Source organism: Trichosurus vulpecula, chromosome 2 (assembly GCF_011100635.1).
Source record: "Trichosurus vulpecula isolate mTriVul1 chromosome 2, mTriVul1.pri, whole genome shotgun sequence".
Classification (NCBI taxonomy): domain Eukaryota; kingdom Metazoa; phylum Chordata; class Mammalia; order Diprotodontia; family Phalangeridae; genus Trichosurus; species Trichosurus vulpecula.
This window is the reverse complement of record NC_050574.1, coordinates 118,921,208-118,936,946: the sequence shown is the minus strand read 5'-3', so window position 1 is coordinate 118,936,946 and position 15,739 is coordinate 118,921,208.

Here is a 15,739-nt window from a genome sequence, read left to right as displayed (position 1 = left end):
ACTCAGCTTTGGGACCCAAGGTGCTCCACATGGGTTTGAAATTGAGACTCTGTGTGATTGTGACAATGAACAAGTTGGTTAAACCTCTGTGTGCCTCAGTTTTCCTCATCTTTGAAATGGGGCCAATGATCCTTGTTTGTCAAGCTTTTCATGATGAGTTCAGTATAAAGACAAAAATATAGACATATGTACATACATACACTTTGTGTGTATGTGTCTATACACAAATATACATATATGTAAATATATAGTATACTGTATTTACATACGTACAAATGTCTCTGTCACAGAATATTGGAGCTGGAGGGACCTTAGAGGTCATCTCCTGTATGTATCTGTCTTGTAGCATCCCCTAGTAATGACTGATCTACCTCCTCTTGGGGTAGCCCATCCCACCCCTCTGTTAGGGAGTTTTTCCTTTCATTACGCAGAAATCGCCCTTTCCGGAATTTCCATGCATTCCTCCTGGTTCTTACAGCTACAGCAGAGTCTAAGCCAAGCAATCCTTATACCCCTTCCACATGAATGCCCTTCAGATATTTGAATGCAGAAACCTGAGTTCAGCCTCCAACCCTCTTTCCCTAAGGTTAAAGATTCTTTGTTGTTTTCGCGTGATCTCCAATCCCCATCCTCGCCTAGCTGCCCTTCTCTGGGCATGCTCCAGTTTGTGAATTTCCTTCCTAAAATGTGGTGCCTAGAACTGGATGCAGCATCCCAGATGGGCCTGACCAAGGCAAAGGACAGCGGGACCCTCGCCTTTCTCGCTAGGAGTATATGCCTATTTTACATATCTCAGATTCATATTTGCTTTGGGGGCTGTTGTGTCCCATCGATGACCTAGGTAGGCTGACTCTTCACCTTCTCCTAATTTCTAAGGCCCAGAATTCCAGTATTCATCTTCCTGATAGCAGCTGGCCAGACAGAAATCATACCCTCTCTTTTCTGGAGCTGGGGTCCTGCCTGAGTCCCGGTTGTCCTGATGGATGACTGCCGCCCTCTCCTGGCCCGGTTTCTCAGGCAGACCTCTGCTATGCTTCACCCCACCCCCTACCACTTGGCCCTCTCCTCTCACTAGCCTCACCAGCAAGCTTGCCACCATAGCCTCCCCTACTACACAACCTTCTAGTTCTGGAACCACAATCCCATCAACTCTAGGAAGGGGTACATGGCTCCCCTCACCATCTGTTACATTCTGGACCAAAGTGCCCCCACCCCACCCCCCTCCACCTTACGTGTCTTGTTTCTCTCTTACAATATAAGCTCCTGAGGGCAGTGACTGCTTTTGCTTTTGTATTTGTATTCTCAGCTCTTAGCACAGTGCTCGGCACCCAGTAAGTACTTAATAAATGCCTTTTCTTCCTTTTGTTCATTTTTTTTATTACTAATCTCATCTGGATTGTGAGGGAAGCAATGTTTCTGATAGTATTAGAAGAGTGGGCACATGTTGGAAAGAACATCAGATTTGGGTTCTGGAGTGGTGATCGCCTCTGTTGGGTCCAGAGGACCTGGTTCAAAGCCCTGATCTGCCACTTGCTATCCTAGCTTCTCTGGGTGGGAGGAGGGTACTAGAAGACCTAAGAGGGGTGGTAGCCCCCAAATCTGTGATCTGACTGCTGCAGCATTTGAGCCGACCCATGAGGGGAACCCCAGGGACACAAGTCTTGCTTGGGAATTACCTTGCTGGTGTGGGCTGGATGCCAAACTCCCTTCCTTCTCCCACCCCTCTCCTGCCCAATTCCAACCTATCCAATCCACCCCACCATCACCATCAGGGAATATTTCTCAAGGCCTTGGATCCTGTAGGGGAGCTAAGTTGGCACTAGACCTGCCTCTAAAGGCTGATGACCCAACTCCCCAAATATTTCTCCCACTGTCACCCCAATTTACCATTGCCCATGATCATTTGTACGTTGCTTAGAATCCTTGTTGCTGTTCAGTCATGCCTGACTCTTTGTAACCCCATTTGGGGTTTTCTTGGCAGAGATACTAGAGTGGTTTGCCATTTTCTTCTCCAGCTCACTTTACAGATGAGGAAACTGAGGCAAACAGGGTGAAGTGACTTGCCCTGGGTCACACAGCTAGTCTGAGGCTGGATTTGAACTCAGATCTTCTTGACTCTAGGGCCAGTACTTTATCCGTTGCGCCATCTAGATGCCCCCATAGAATCCTTAGCTCCATTCAAGGCTCAGCTCTAGTGGCATCTTGTATAGGAGGCCTTTTCTGATGCTCTCCAATTTGGGGCTCTCCTCACCCTGTTACTTTATTTTTTATGTACTTCATTTTTACTTATCTTTGTGCTTGTGTTCCTCTCCCCTTCCTGGTATAATGGAAGCTAGAATGGAAGCTTATTGAGAGCAGGAACTCTCTTATTTTTGTATCTCCACCTCCTAGCACACATAGTAGGCTTTTAATAAATATATATCAAAGGGCAGCTAGGTGACGTAGTGGATAGAGTGCTGGGCCTAAAGTTAGGAAGACAGCTTGAATTCAATTTCTGGCCTCAGGCATTTACTAGCTGGGTAGCCCCGGGCAAGTCACTTAGCCCTGTTTGCCTCAGTTTCCTCATCTGTGAAATGAGCTGGAGAAGGAAATGGCAAACCACTCCAGTATCTTTGCCAAGAAAACCTAAATGGGGTCACAGAGTCAGACATGACTGAAAAATGACTAAACAACAAATATTGAGTCAACCATTTCCAACAAGGCAGAATTAGCACAGTTCCCTTGATTTTTAATGTTTATATAGAAGGGGGAGGAAATGAAGGAAGGAGAGAAGTTAGCAATAGTGATGCCCTCCAAAAGGGCCATTAGACTAGTTTTTAAAATGCTTGGCCTGAGTGTGGTGAAAGCTTATGATCCCTGCTACTAGGTTGGCTGAGGCTGGTGGATCGCTGGAGCTCAGGAGTTTTGAGCTACGTTTCCTAAGCTATTGGGTTTTTCACTAAGTTCTGCACCACGTAAGCGTCTGAGAATTATAGGATACTAGATTGCCTAAGCAGGCAGGACAAGCCAGTACAGCTCAGAAATGGATGAAGTCAGAGCTTTCCAGATGATCAGCGGTAGGATTTGGCTCCTGAGTGACTGAGGCTCTTTAGCCTGGGTAATAGATGGAGAGCTAATCTCAAAGCAAACAAAAAACGCATGGAAGAGTGTAGAAAGAAGTTCAGAAGGAAGCATCATCAGGACAGTTTGAAAGATTCATCCTCATTCTCATTCTCTCTCTCTGGCTCTCTCTGGCTCTCTCTCCCTACCCCCTTCTCTCTCTCTCCCTCTTTCCCTCCTTCCCTCTCTCTCACTCCCTATCTGCTTATCTTTTTTTTTTAAAGCAAGACGTATGAAATGAAGAATTAGTTTTATTTAGAATCTTCTGTATTCTATATGGAAATGTTCCTTTTTTGGTGTTTAAGTTGAGTGATAAAAAGAAAAAAAAAAGATATGGTGCAGTTCCATACAAGGAAAAATTAATCCACTCCAACAGTGGATAGACTTAATTTTCAATTAAGAATCCATCCAGTTCCATAGAGGGCAGAATCAATCTAATTTCATCCAAGGAAGATTCATTCAATTTAATAATGTAAGGAAAAATCAATCCTTCCTAGACCCTTCCCATCAGGCTATTTTGAGCCTTATACAATCGAGCAGTTAATGCAGCCCCCCTCCTGTCCTCATTTGCTCCCACTCTTCTGTTCTGGAGAGTTGTTGGCTATGGGGCTGAGGATAAGGAATAGTCAGCTAGTGCTGGAGGCTGGTGAGAGACAGGGCAGAGAAGTTTTTGCAGGGTGACCGTTGGGTCCCAAGCACCAGGCTACCACTACATGTAGCACTGGGCTAAGCTAGAGGAGATGCCATGTTTACCTAATACAGCATCTGTGCCCATGTGGAGCTCAGCACACGAATGCACATTCAGATAACTGTAATAGTATAATATAAATTGTTGGTTTTGTTTTGTTTTTAAGAAATACATTTATTAAGTGCCTACTAAATTCAGCCCTTTATGCTAGTCCCAGGAGAAGAAATCTCAGCTGCCACCTCTGAGGACTGAACCACGTCAGGGACTTTGTTCAGCCCCTCAGGACTTCACTGGGAAGGCAAACATCATCCTTTGGGAGCCCTGATTATCTTAAACCCACTTAAACTCCAGATTTCACAGTCCAAATTCCATTGCTGCTTATTGGGGGGCTGCCAGGCTGGAAACATCACACACTTCACCTGCTATTAGAGGTGCCCCTCAGTCTTACCCAATAGCGAAATGGGCTAGTGCAAGCGGCAGTAGACGCCCTCAGTCACTGGAAGTGTCCAAAGAAATCCCCCTTCAGTTACAAGTTGGATGATTTCACGTCTTCTGAGGTCTCTTTCAGCTTTGAAATTCTGTATTTAATGCTGGGGATGATGAAGAACATCCCAAGAGGTATTCAAAATAAATTTTCTCTAGAATCCTAATGTCTATCTGTGTATCCTATTGGGTTATGGGTGGGAGAGGGTTAGAATGGGGTAGGGATGGGGCAGATGTACTTGACTTCTATGACTTACCCTGATGTGTGACTAGAGCTGGAGCATGAGGCAGTCAGTCAGCAAGCATTTATTAAGCACTTACTACGTGCCAGGCACTGTGTTAAGTTCTGGCGATATATCGGCAAAAATAAAACGCCTGCCCTCAAGGAGCTCCCATTCTGATGGGGAAGACAACATACAAACAACTATGAATATACAAAATCTATACAGTATAGAGGAGATAATTTCTGAGGGAGAGTCCTGGGGTGGGTTGGAATGGGGTAGGGACCAAGGTCTTCTGCCAAAGGTGGAATTTGAGCTCAAGTCTTGAAGTAGGCCAGGAAAGGCAGGAGGTGGAGGGGATGGGGCAGGGGGTTCCAGGCATAGAAGACAACAGATGAACCTACAGAGAGTCAGGAGATGGAGGGTTTGAGTGGGAAGAACGGCAAATGGGTCAGTGGAGTTAGACTGTAGAGTACATAGAAGGAAATGCAAGAAGACAGGAAAGAGAAGGAGAGGCCAAGTTGGAGGCATGGGAGCTTTAGTGGAGGGGTAAATTTATTAAGCAGAGTAGGTCAGATGTACACTTTAAGGCAGAGATTGTTTTGGACCATAAAGGCTAAAGGGGGAACCACAGTGGGCAAGAAATAGGGAGGGGCAGATAGGTGATGAAGTGGATAGAGTGCTGGCCCTGGAGTCAGGAGGACCTGAGTTCAAATTTGGCCTCAGACACTTAGTAGCTGTGTGACCCTGGGCAAGTCACTTAATCCTGATTGCCTCCAAAAAAAAAAAAAAAGGGAAAGAAAAAAAATAGAAAAAAACCATTCTCCCATCCTCCTTAGCCATTTGAAAAAGACAATGGCTCAATAGCCTCAGGGTGAGCAGGTCTGCCACTGACTCCTTGGCTAGGTTCCTATACCTCTTGCAGAAGGAGACTGCTAAGGACTCCCAGCCAGGCCTCCCATGGGTTGTGAGTCTCAAAGGAGATGATGTGTGCAGAGGTAAGTGGGATGCCCAGAGGTCTGGAGAAACCTGAAGAGGTTATGATAATAATTGAACTAAAGGCCCCTCCCAATCCAGCCCCACCCAATTTACCAGTCTATTGGAATACAGAGCCTGAAAGGACCTCAGAGTCCAACTGAACCAAGTTCAAAGGAATCCAACTCCCTCCCTTGAACAGAAGGGGAAATCCTACCCCACATGACGTACTGAGTTCTGCCAAACACTCTTAAGTTCTAGACAGACTTTACCAGATCCCTTTAAAAATGAAAACAATATCATAGAGAAAAATATTCATTGGCCCATTCCCAAGGCTGTGCTTGTATTCATTGAAACTGGGTTATATAACCTGAAAGAAGGAAAGGTCACATGGAGACATAGAAAAACGGTCACTCTCTAGCAACTAGTCGTTTCAGATGTGGCAGTCTTCTCACATTCTTAAAATCTTTAAAATGAGACCTAGGCTAACAAACAGATCCTTCTCCCATAGGACAGTTAGCCCATATGAAAGCACAGAAACCTTTTGTAGTTTGCAGAACCTAGTAAATTGAGGGGTGAGGAATGACAGAATATCAGAGAGCCACACTTCAAGGTTTGTTCAGGATAAATGCATCAAGAAACACAAAGCAGGAATCTCATGTTTATTAAATATGTGATTATGACATGCAAAATTAGTGTTTTATATATACATGAGGGTGGGGAGACAGGGAGAGATGGAGGGAAAGAGGAGGGAAATAGAGACAGAGTGAGGCATCCAGAGAGAAAATCACCTCAAACATTAGTGTCAAACTCTAAAAATGGGGGCCGCTAGGTCCTATATAACAGTCCCTGTGGGCAGCATATCGCTTTAGAAAATCACATATTGGCAGCTCTTTTTGTGGTGGCAAAGAACTGGAAATTGAAGGGATGCCCATCAACTGGGGAATGGATGAACAAATTGTGGTATATGAATATGATGGAATGCCACTGTACTAAAAGAAATGATGAGCAGGCGGATTTCAGAAAAACCTGGAAAGACTTACATGAACTGATGCTGAGTGAAGTGAGCAGAACCAGGAGAACATTGTACACAGTAACAGCTACATTGTGTGATGAGTAACTTTGATAGACCTAGTTCTTCTCTACGATATAACAATCTAAGACAGTTCCAAAAGATTCGTGATGGAAAATGCCATCCACATCCAGAGAAAGAGCTATGGAGTCTGAATGGAGATTGAAGCAGACTATTTTCACTTTTTTTTGTTTTTTCTTTTTCATGGTTTTTCCCTTTTGTTCTGATTCTTCTTTCACAACATGACTAATACAGAAATATGTTTAATGTGATCGTACGGGTATAACCTATATCGGATTGCTTGCTGTCTTAGAAGGGAGGGGAAGGAGGAAGGAAGAAAAATTTGGAACTCAAAATTTTACAAAAATGAATGTTGAAAACTGTCTTTACATATAATTGGAAAAAAATAAAATTCTATTAAGAAAAAAGAATCACATATTACTATTATCCATGTCCAATTGTATTTTTATTTATTTTGTTAAATATTTCCCAATTTCATTTTAATCTGGTTCAGGCTCCACTTGAGAGCTGCTGTGTATCTGATACCTTTGGCTTAGAAGACAGAAAATTAGCTTCTGAGTCACAGAGAGATGGGTTCTAGGCCTGCCTCTGACATTGGATCATGGATGCTGAACTAGAAGGGACCTTGGAGATCATCTGGTACAGCCCTCTCCCTTTAAACATGAGGAAACTGAGCCTCCGTGAAGTTAAGTGACTCGCCTCAAGTGACACAGATATTAAATGACAGGTAGGATTTGAATCGAGGCTGTTTGACTCCAGAGGTGTCCTTTTTTAATATTTCAATCACATCCTATTTTCTGTCACAATCTTACATCCATCTCAGCACTTGATTCTTACTACCACCACCCACACTGAGGCCTTTACCATCTCTTCCTTGCCTGGACCGGGCAGCTAAGTGGCCCAGTGGATAAAGTGTTAGACCTGGAGTCAGGAGGACTCCTCTTCCTGAGTTCAAATCCAGCCTCAGACGCTTCCTAGCTGTGTGACCCTGGGCAAGTCACTTAAGCCAGTTTGCCTCAGTTTCCTCATCTGTAAAATGAGCTGGAGAAGGAAATGGCAAACCACTCCGGTATCCCTCACATGGGGTCATGGAGAGTCAGACGTAAATGAAATGACTGAGCAACAATACTTACAAATATTACTTCATTTCATTACTTCATACTTCTCAAAACAACCTTAGGAGATAGATGCCTTTATTCCACCCATTTTACAGACAAAGAAACTGAGGTTAAGTGATATGCCCAGGGTCACACAGCTAGAGTCTAAGGAAGGATTTGAATTCAAAGTCTTCCAGACTCTCAACTCCATCGCTCCATCAACTGCACCTTGGAGTATATTATCGAGTCCCCTCTTCTTCTGCTCTCGGTTCACTCCCATCCTCACAAACCCCAGCCCTGCCTCTGAACTCAGAGGGAACTTCCCAATCTTACCTAGGCAGCCCAACAAACAAAACAACTGCTCCTGGGAATGGTATAGTTGGCGCTTTTTCAGGGGCCACTAGGTGGCACTATTATGCTGCTGTTGTTGGGGGCCCTGACACAGGAATTCTGAGATTTGCGCAGGTTGCCTCCCCTGGGATTTAAATCAGACCCAAGGCAGAATCTCCTGAACCTTGACCTTGTTAGAGCCTGGGAGGGAGATGGTCACAGCAGAGCTTTGGGCTCGTGCTCTCCGAGGTCTTTGGGACGACCACACGGGCTTTCATCAGTGTGTGATGGTCCTGGGGCGGTCCTTCAGTAAGGGGGTGGATTAGCTGACCTCTTGTGAATCCCTTCAGCCTGGTCATTCATTGTGTGATCCTTGCTCTCATGGTGTGACCGTGGTCAAGGCACTTTCCATCTTCGTGAAATGATGGGGTTCAATTAGGTTACCTTCAAAATCCTAGCTAGATTTCTGGAATTCTAGCTATGTTCTAAGGCCCTTTGCCATTCTGGCATTCTGTGTTCTATGTTCTAAGGTCTTTTCTAGCCCTGACATTCTATGTTCTAAGGTACTTCCTACTTCTAACATTCTATGTTCTAAGGTACCGTGTAGTTGTAACATTCTGTGTTCTAAGGTACCTTCCAGCTCTGGCACTCACAGGGCAGGCAAGCCAACCTAAGTGTAGCAGCAGGGCACCCTGAAGGAGAGGCAGGGGGCAGCACATGCCAGGCAAGTCAAACAACATCTCTCACATGCATTCCCTTCCTTCTAGTCGTGTGACCATGACTAGGACCTTCCTGAGGTCCTCATCACCTCCTCCCTGACCGGACTAGCGTAATTATGGTAGGGAGCCTCCGCCCTGGTCTCCCTACCTCTAATCTCTGCTCTGTCTATCCTTTCTTCACACAGCTACCCCCCTAAAAATGGACACAGGTCTGCCCACCATCACTCTTCTGCCCAGCAACCTTTGGCGATTCTCCCCTTCCTCTAGGAGAAGAGCCTGAGACTCTCCACAATTGGGCTCCTGACTACACTTACTTTTTGGTATTTTAAGTGCTTCCCTTTCACGAGTGCTACATTACAGCCAAACTGAGGGATCAGCTGTTCTCAGAACTTCACCTGTCATCTCCTGCCTCTGTGCATTTGCCCGAGCACACGCCCACCTCATCGCCACCTTTCAGACTCTTTATCTTCCTTCAAAGCACTACACAGCGGCCCATATCACATCAAAGGATGTGAACAGTCTTCTCCTCAAAGGAAGAAATTCAAGCTATCAACAAACGAGTGAAAAATGCTCCAGAACACGAATAATTAGAGAAATGCCAATTAAAGTCTCTCCTACGCTTTCCATTGCATCTCTCCCCCCCCTGACCCTGCCAACGAGCCATCCCTGGTAAATTGGGGGGGAGGAAAAGTAGTACAACAAAGCTAACCACCATACCAAAAAATCTGCCATGACAGGCACCGCAGTAATGGCCTAGGCTTCCACCTCTGCAAATGAGGGGCAGAGATGCCTCCTCACATCTCTCCAACAAGCGTTTATTAAGTGCCTACAATGTATAGGGTATAGATAGTGTCAGCTGCTGAGCCTATCAAGACAAAAGCAAATGCCAGTCTCTACCCTCAAGGAGCTTATATTCTACTAGAGGGAATCAACACATAAACAGATAAATATACATGGGTTGTCCCAAAAGTCTTGGTGTTTTTAAACATCCTCCCTTAGACTTTTGGGATACCTTGTACTTGATAATTTGAGGAGGGGGAGAGCACTATCAACTGAGGAGATCAGGAAGGACTTCCTCTAGGAGGCAGCATCTTTGTCTTTCTTGAAGGGCGTAGTACAGCAGGTGCCTAATAAATGTTTGATGATTTGAACAGAATTGGAAAATGTTAGAATCTGAAGAGATCTTAAAACATGGAATGACCAGAGCTGGGAGGAACCTCAGAAACTATATGGTTCAGATTCTTCATTTTGTAGTTGGAGGAACTGGCAAACATGGGAGCGGAACAACTTGTCCAAGATCAAACAACAAGTCAGGGGCAGTCAAGAAGAGACAGGAAAACGGACCTCCTTCTTTTCTTTGCAGAGGTGGGGGATGACGGGTATGGAAAATGATATACACCGTTGGACTTGGTTCATGTTTTAGTTAATTTTTGCCGGCTTTTTTCTCCTCCTTTCTTCATGTTACAAGAGATGGCTGAATGGAGCAGTGGGTAAGAGAGGAATGCATTTGAAATGAAGATGATATAAAAAAGAAGGTATCTATCTATATCTATATCTATATCTATATCTATATCTATATCTATATCTATATCTATATCTATATCTATCTCTATCTCTATATCTATATTTAAATTAGCAGTAGAGAGCTAGGACTGGAAGCTTGGTCTCCTGACTCCTAGTGAGCAGCTCAGTCCACACCACCCATGTCCTTGTGGTCGGTGATGATCCAGGGTCACACAGCCCCCAGCCCTCTCTCCATGGGGAGCTCCAGAGGGCAGAGATTGGGTGCTCTTCTCCTTGGGGAAGCCAAGAACCATCTGGTTCCCAGTAGGTGATAAACTAAATGAATAGCTTGGAGTAACGTAGTGCTTGGCACATAGTAAACAATATTTTTATTCAAATAAAGTAATGTAATAAATAATAAATTAATAAATGCTTGTTAACTAACTATTATAGTAGAATAGAAAGGGCCCTGGATTTGGAATCCAAAGATAATGCTTGGCCTTGGTCTTGTGTCCTTGGCCTTTTTTTAAAAAAAAATTATTTTATTTTGAACTTAAAAAATAAAAAGCTTTTCCAGGAATAGTAGAACAGAAAAAAAGATGATTGCTCATGAACCTGCCAATCTGTTATGTACAACTTGCTATGCTTTTGAAATGCGTAATAAAGTTATCATGTAACTTTCTTTTTTTCTTTTCTCCCCTCCCCCCACCTCTGCCTGTGGCTACCACTAGATGCAGATGTGTGTGTATGTATATTCTATACACACTTCTATTAATCAGTCCTTTCTCTGAAGGCAGATAGCGTCTTCCTTCCTAGGCCCTTGAAGTTGATTTGGGTATTTATAATAGTCAAAATGACTTAGTCGTTCAAAGTTGTTCTTAAAGCAGTAATGCTGTTACTGTGTGCAACTTTCTCTTGGTTCTGCTCATTTCCCTCTTCATTTTTTCATGCGAGTCTATCCATGTTTTTCTAAGACCATTAAGCTCATCCTTTCTTATAGCACGGTAGTATTCCATCGCAATTATATACAATCGATGGGCATCTCCACAATTTCCACTTGGCCAAGTCTATTCCCCTTTATGGGCCTCAGTTTCCACATCTGTAAAATGAGAGGACCAGAAGAACTAAGTGGTCGCTAAATTCCTTTAAAGCTCCAAAGGCTCTAGCTGAAACTTTTACGTCCAGGTGAGCGGCGTCCCTACTCTGGGGGCTGCGGCCACTGAGATGCTGGGAGATGAAGGCAGGGCCCAGCTGGAACCCAGCTCTCCTGAGCACCCGCCCAGCAATCTCCCCAGGGCACACGCTGCCTCCAGCCCAGCTCACGTGTCTCTGCCGGCCACAGTACAGGTCCCCCTCGCCCCTCCCCTCCCTCTTTGCCGCTGATGTCAGAGTAGCCACAGACCTGGAATGAGTCCCCCCTCCCCCCACTGCGGGCTCCTCCCCCTCCTTTAAGAAGCTCAGGGAGTGGGACCAGAAGGCACAGCCCCACGAAAGGGGTAGCATAGCTAGGACCCCTGGATAGAGCTGGACAGACAGACAGAGGGAAAGAGACAGGGAGAGAGGGGAAACAGAGAGAGAGAGAGAGAGAGAGAGAGAGAGAGAGAGAGAGGTGAGACAGAGAAGAGACAGAGAGAGAGAGAGAGAGAGAGAGAGAGAGAGAGAGAGAGAGAGAGAGAGAGGCTGACAGAGGGATCCAGGGAGTCAGGAGAAGGAGCAGGGAGAGGGAGACAAAGAGAGACAGACAGATAGACAGGGGAGTGAGGGAGTTAGAGACAGAGAGGCAGAGGACCAGACAGAAACCGGAGGACAGAGGTGGACAAGACAGAAACACAAACATATTCAGACATACAGAAGATCAGATGATCAGAGAATTCTAATCTGGGAGAGACTTTAGGGATCATCTTGTCAAACCCCATTCACTTGAAAGATGAAGAAACAGATGTCAAGAGAGGAGCCATGACTTACCCAAGGTCACACAGCTTGTAAGGAATCGAGCTGGAATAGAGACAGAGCAAGACCAGGACACAGAAAGAAACAGAAGGGGCTAGAGAAGTGAAGGTGGGAAAGGCAGAGAGAGAAACTAAGGAGAACCATATAGGACTACAGAGAACCAAGAGACAGAGCCCTCAGGAGAGACACTGAGACACTCAGAGAGTGGGGACAGAGGCAGAGATAAAGCTGGAGGGTCATCGGCTTCAGGCAGCATCAGCTCCTACCTTCTTCGGTTCCAGAAACTAGTTTCTTCCTCTCTAAGGTGGGACAGCTGGGAAAACTAGGAGGCAACTGAGACCAAACCCTGACTAAGGTAAGGCCTCCCATGCAGGGCAGTTCCTTCTGAATCAGGTTGTTGTGAAAGCTTCTTAGAGGTGCTGACCTGGGGGTGAGGAAATTGCTGGGATCATGATTATAATCATAAAGTCACCCTGAAGTGAGCCATGGTCTTCCCCTCTCCTCTCCTTCCCTCCCCTCCTCTCTTCTCTCCTTTCTTCTCCTCCCCTTGCTCCCCTCTGTTTCTCTCTCCTCTCCTTTCCTCCTCCACCTCCATCTCGCTCTCCTCTTCTCTTTTTCCTTCTCTTCCCCTTTCCTCCCTTCTCTCCTTTCCTTTCTTCTTTCTCTGTCTCCATCTCCTTCTCCCTCTCTTCCTTTTCCTTCCCTTTCTTCCCTTCTTCTCTCCTCTCCTTTCCTCCTTCTCCATCTCCATCTTCATCTCCCTCTCCTCTCTTCTCTCTTCTCTTCTTTCATTCTCCTCTCCCTTTTAAATTTTGCTTCTCACCCACCACCTCGGGAGGTATCATCCCTTGAAATCAAGTCCTCTCTCCACCCACCCCCATCAGTTGAGGGCTCAGAGCAGCTTCAGGGCTGAGACCTGGACCCCTGATTCCATCCCAGCTCCAGTTCTCCAGATTCTTTCATTCTCGGGAGTCTTGTCACACTTTTAATCAATGGTTCTTGACTTGATCTGGTGGAGAGAGCACTTGGGCTGGGCTTTGGAAGATGGACAGATTTTGTCAAGGTGTGTGTTGGTAGGGACAACATTTGGGTTTGACACCTGTCTTAAGGAAGGGCAAAGAGGATCTTGGGGGTAGAGGTTGGAGAGGAAGGGAAGGGAAAAGAGTATAGCCAGGCATCCAGTCTGGCTAGTGCACAGAGTAGGTGAGGATGAAGAGGTCTAGGGAAGGCTGGAGAGGTAAGACGCTAAGAGATCTTAGATGCTGGCTGTTGCTGACTCAGCCAGATGGGGTGGGTTGGAGGGTCTAACCCCAGCAGGTCAGGTGCCCAGTTTACCCACGCTCCCTGCAGACCTGGGCTCATATCGAAAGTTATCAGATAGCCTTTCCCTCAGCTTGAGGATCTTCCCCTAAGTTGTGGGGAGGAGGAGAGATAGAGGAGAAGGACTTATCAGCTTTGTTCCTACATGTTTTGGGAGTTTCTTACCTGGGAAGAGATAGACAAGAGCAGTACCGGAAAGATTGGGAGACATGGAGTTAAAGGCCTTGAGTTCAAATCCTGCCACTGCTACTGACTGGGTCTGACCCTAAACAGGTCATACTACCTCTCCAACCCTCACTTTCCTCCTCTGAAATGAAGGTATGGGACTAGATTCTTTCTAAGGCCCCTTCCAGTTCTCAGTTGTATGATCTAGGAATACCACCACCATGGGGACCAGCGTGATTTTGTTCTGGGAGAGGAGAAGGGGAAGAAAGAGAAGTAAGTCCTGTCCTCTTGACAGCTGGTCCTGGGCCAAAGCTGGGAAGGGGCAAGGAATGAGGGGACCCAGGTTCTACCTTGTCTCTCATAGGATAAGCTGGAGCAAGTAAACTTTCCAGTTTGTCTCCTTACTCCTCTGTAAAATGGGTTCATCAAGGCTGCTCTGCCATTTTCTGAGGCTCAAAGGAGATTGTAGGACTGTGCCTAGGACTGCTCATTTCTCAGGGAAGCTCCACCCCTAATCAATAATAACTTTCTCCCTCTGATGCCAGAGTAAGTACTGTCTTTATCCTCTCAAATGGCACTGCTTTATGGGTATCTCTCGCTCCTTCCTGAAGGCAGGGATCTTGCCTTATCTAAACTCCCCTGGTACTAGCACTGAGGTCAGCAAACAGCAAGTGTTTAATAAATGTTCTTTGTTGTTCAGTCATTTCTTGGTCATGTCCAGCTCTTCGTGACCCCATTTGGGATTTTCTTGGCAAAGAGACTTGAAGCAGTTTGCCATTTCCTTCTCCAGCTCATTTTACAAATGAAGAAACTGAGACAAACAGGGTTAAGTGACTTACCCAGGGTCACACAGCTAGTAAGTGTCTGAGGCCAGATTTGAACCCAGGAAGAGGAGCCTTCTTGACTCTAGGCCCAATACTCTATTCACTGTACCACCCAGCTGCTCCAGTTCACGTTGAGTGAAATGAATTGAATTCTAGAGGATGTCAGCCGGGATTCTGAAAGGACTGCAGACCAGGCCAGGCAAGGATCATTGAAAGAGCTGGAAAAGTTGAGAAGAAGAGAAGTCTTGGGGTGGGGGCGGAGGATGGAGGGGCAGTGACTTCCTTCAGGTATCGAAAGGCCTGTCATATAGACAAAGGAGCAACAGCAAGAAGGCTAGGCTCAAGCCAATCCCCAAGGGGTAAATGCTCTCACTGAAAATTTAACAATCGGCACACGCCTTACTGTAACTTGATATTTCACAAGTGCATTAACTGCCCGTCATTCCAATATGCGGAGTTCCCATTTCATGATCCCCATCAGCCATTTAGATCCATAGGATATCAAAGCTGGAAAGGATCTGCCTCTAACTGTTATCTGGGAGATAGACAGCAGCTGAATCCCTTCCCCTCTCTGGCTTCCAGTGTCCTCATCTATAACTTGAAAGATCGGAGGCACATTCCAGCTCTGACATTCTATATTCTAAGATTTTTCCCCCCTCATCTAAGAGGCTATGATCTAAGGTCTCATTTTGCTCAGATGTTCTAAATACTACAATTATATGTTCTAATTCCCTCATTTTATTGCTGAAGAAACTGAAGTCATTGGTTTTGCCTAAGGTTGGCCACATGGCTAGTTAGTGGTAGAGGCCATCCTCTTCATTCCTAATCCAGTGTTATTTCTGCCCCTCTATACAGGATGCTCCAGACATCTTGTTGCAGTTTTAAGCGATTAAAATATATTAAATGCACTAAGACTTTAAGGACATACTGTACTTCTCTTTGCCCTTTGAGACTTTGTGTCTACTTTTAATTATTCACCTGTCTCTTCCCTGCCGTTATTATCCAAGCTTCTAGTGGCCCCCTGGAGTAGTTAGTTCCTTATAAGGGTTAGAAAAGAGAAAATCAAGTCAGTTAGAATTATAGGTAGAGACGAGAGCAAATAGTTGCTGAGTGAATCTTTGAGGGATGATCCCATAGTGAGGGTGACGGGCTTTGGGCCATCTATGACCAGATTACATAGATGTGCCAGTTGGGAAGAAGAGAGCTTACGAGTATGAGCTGGTATGCGCTGGTACACCCTTATAGACCTGCCTATGCTATATTATGTGGGCA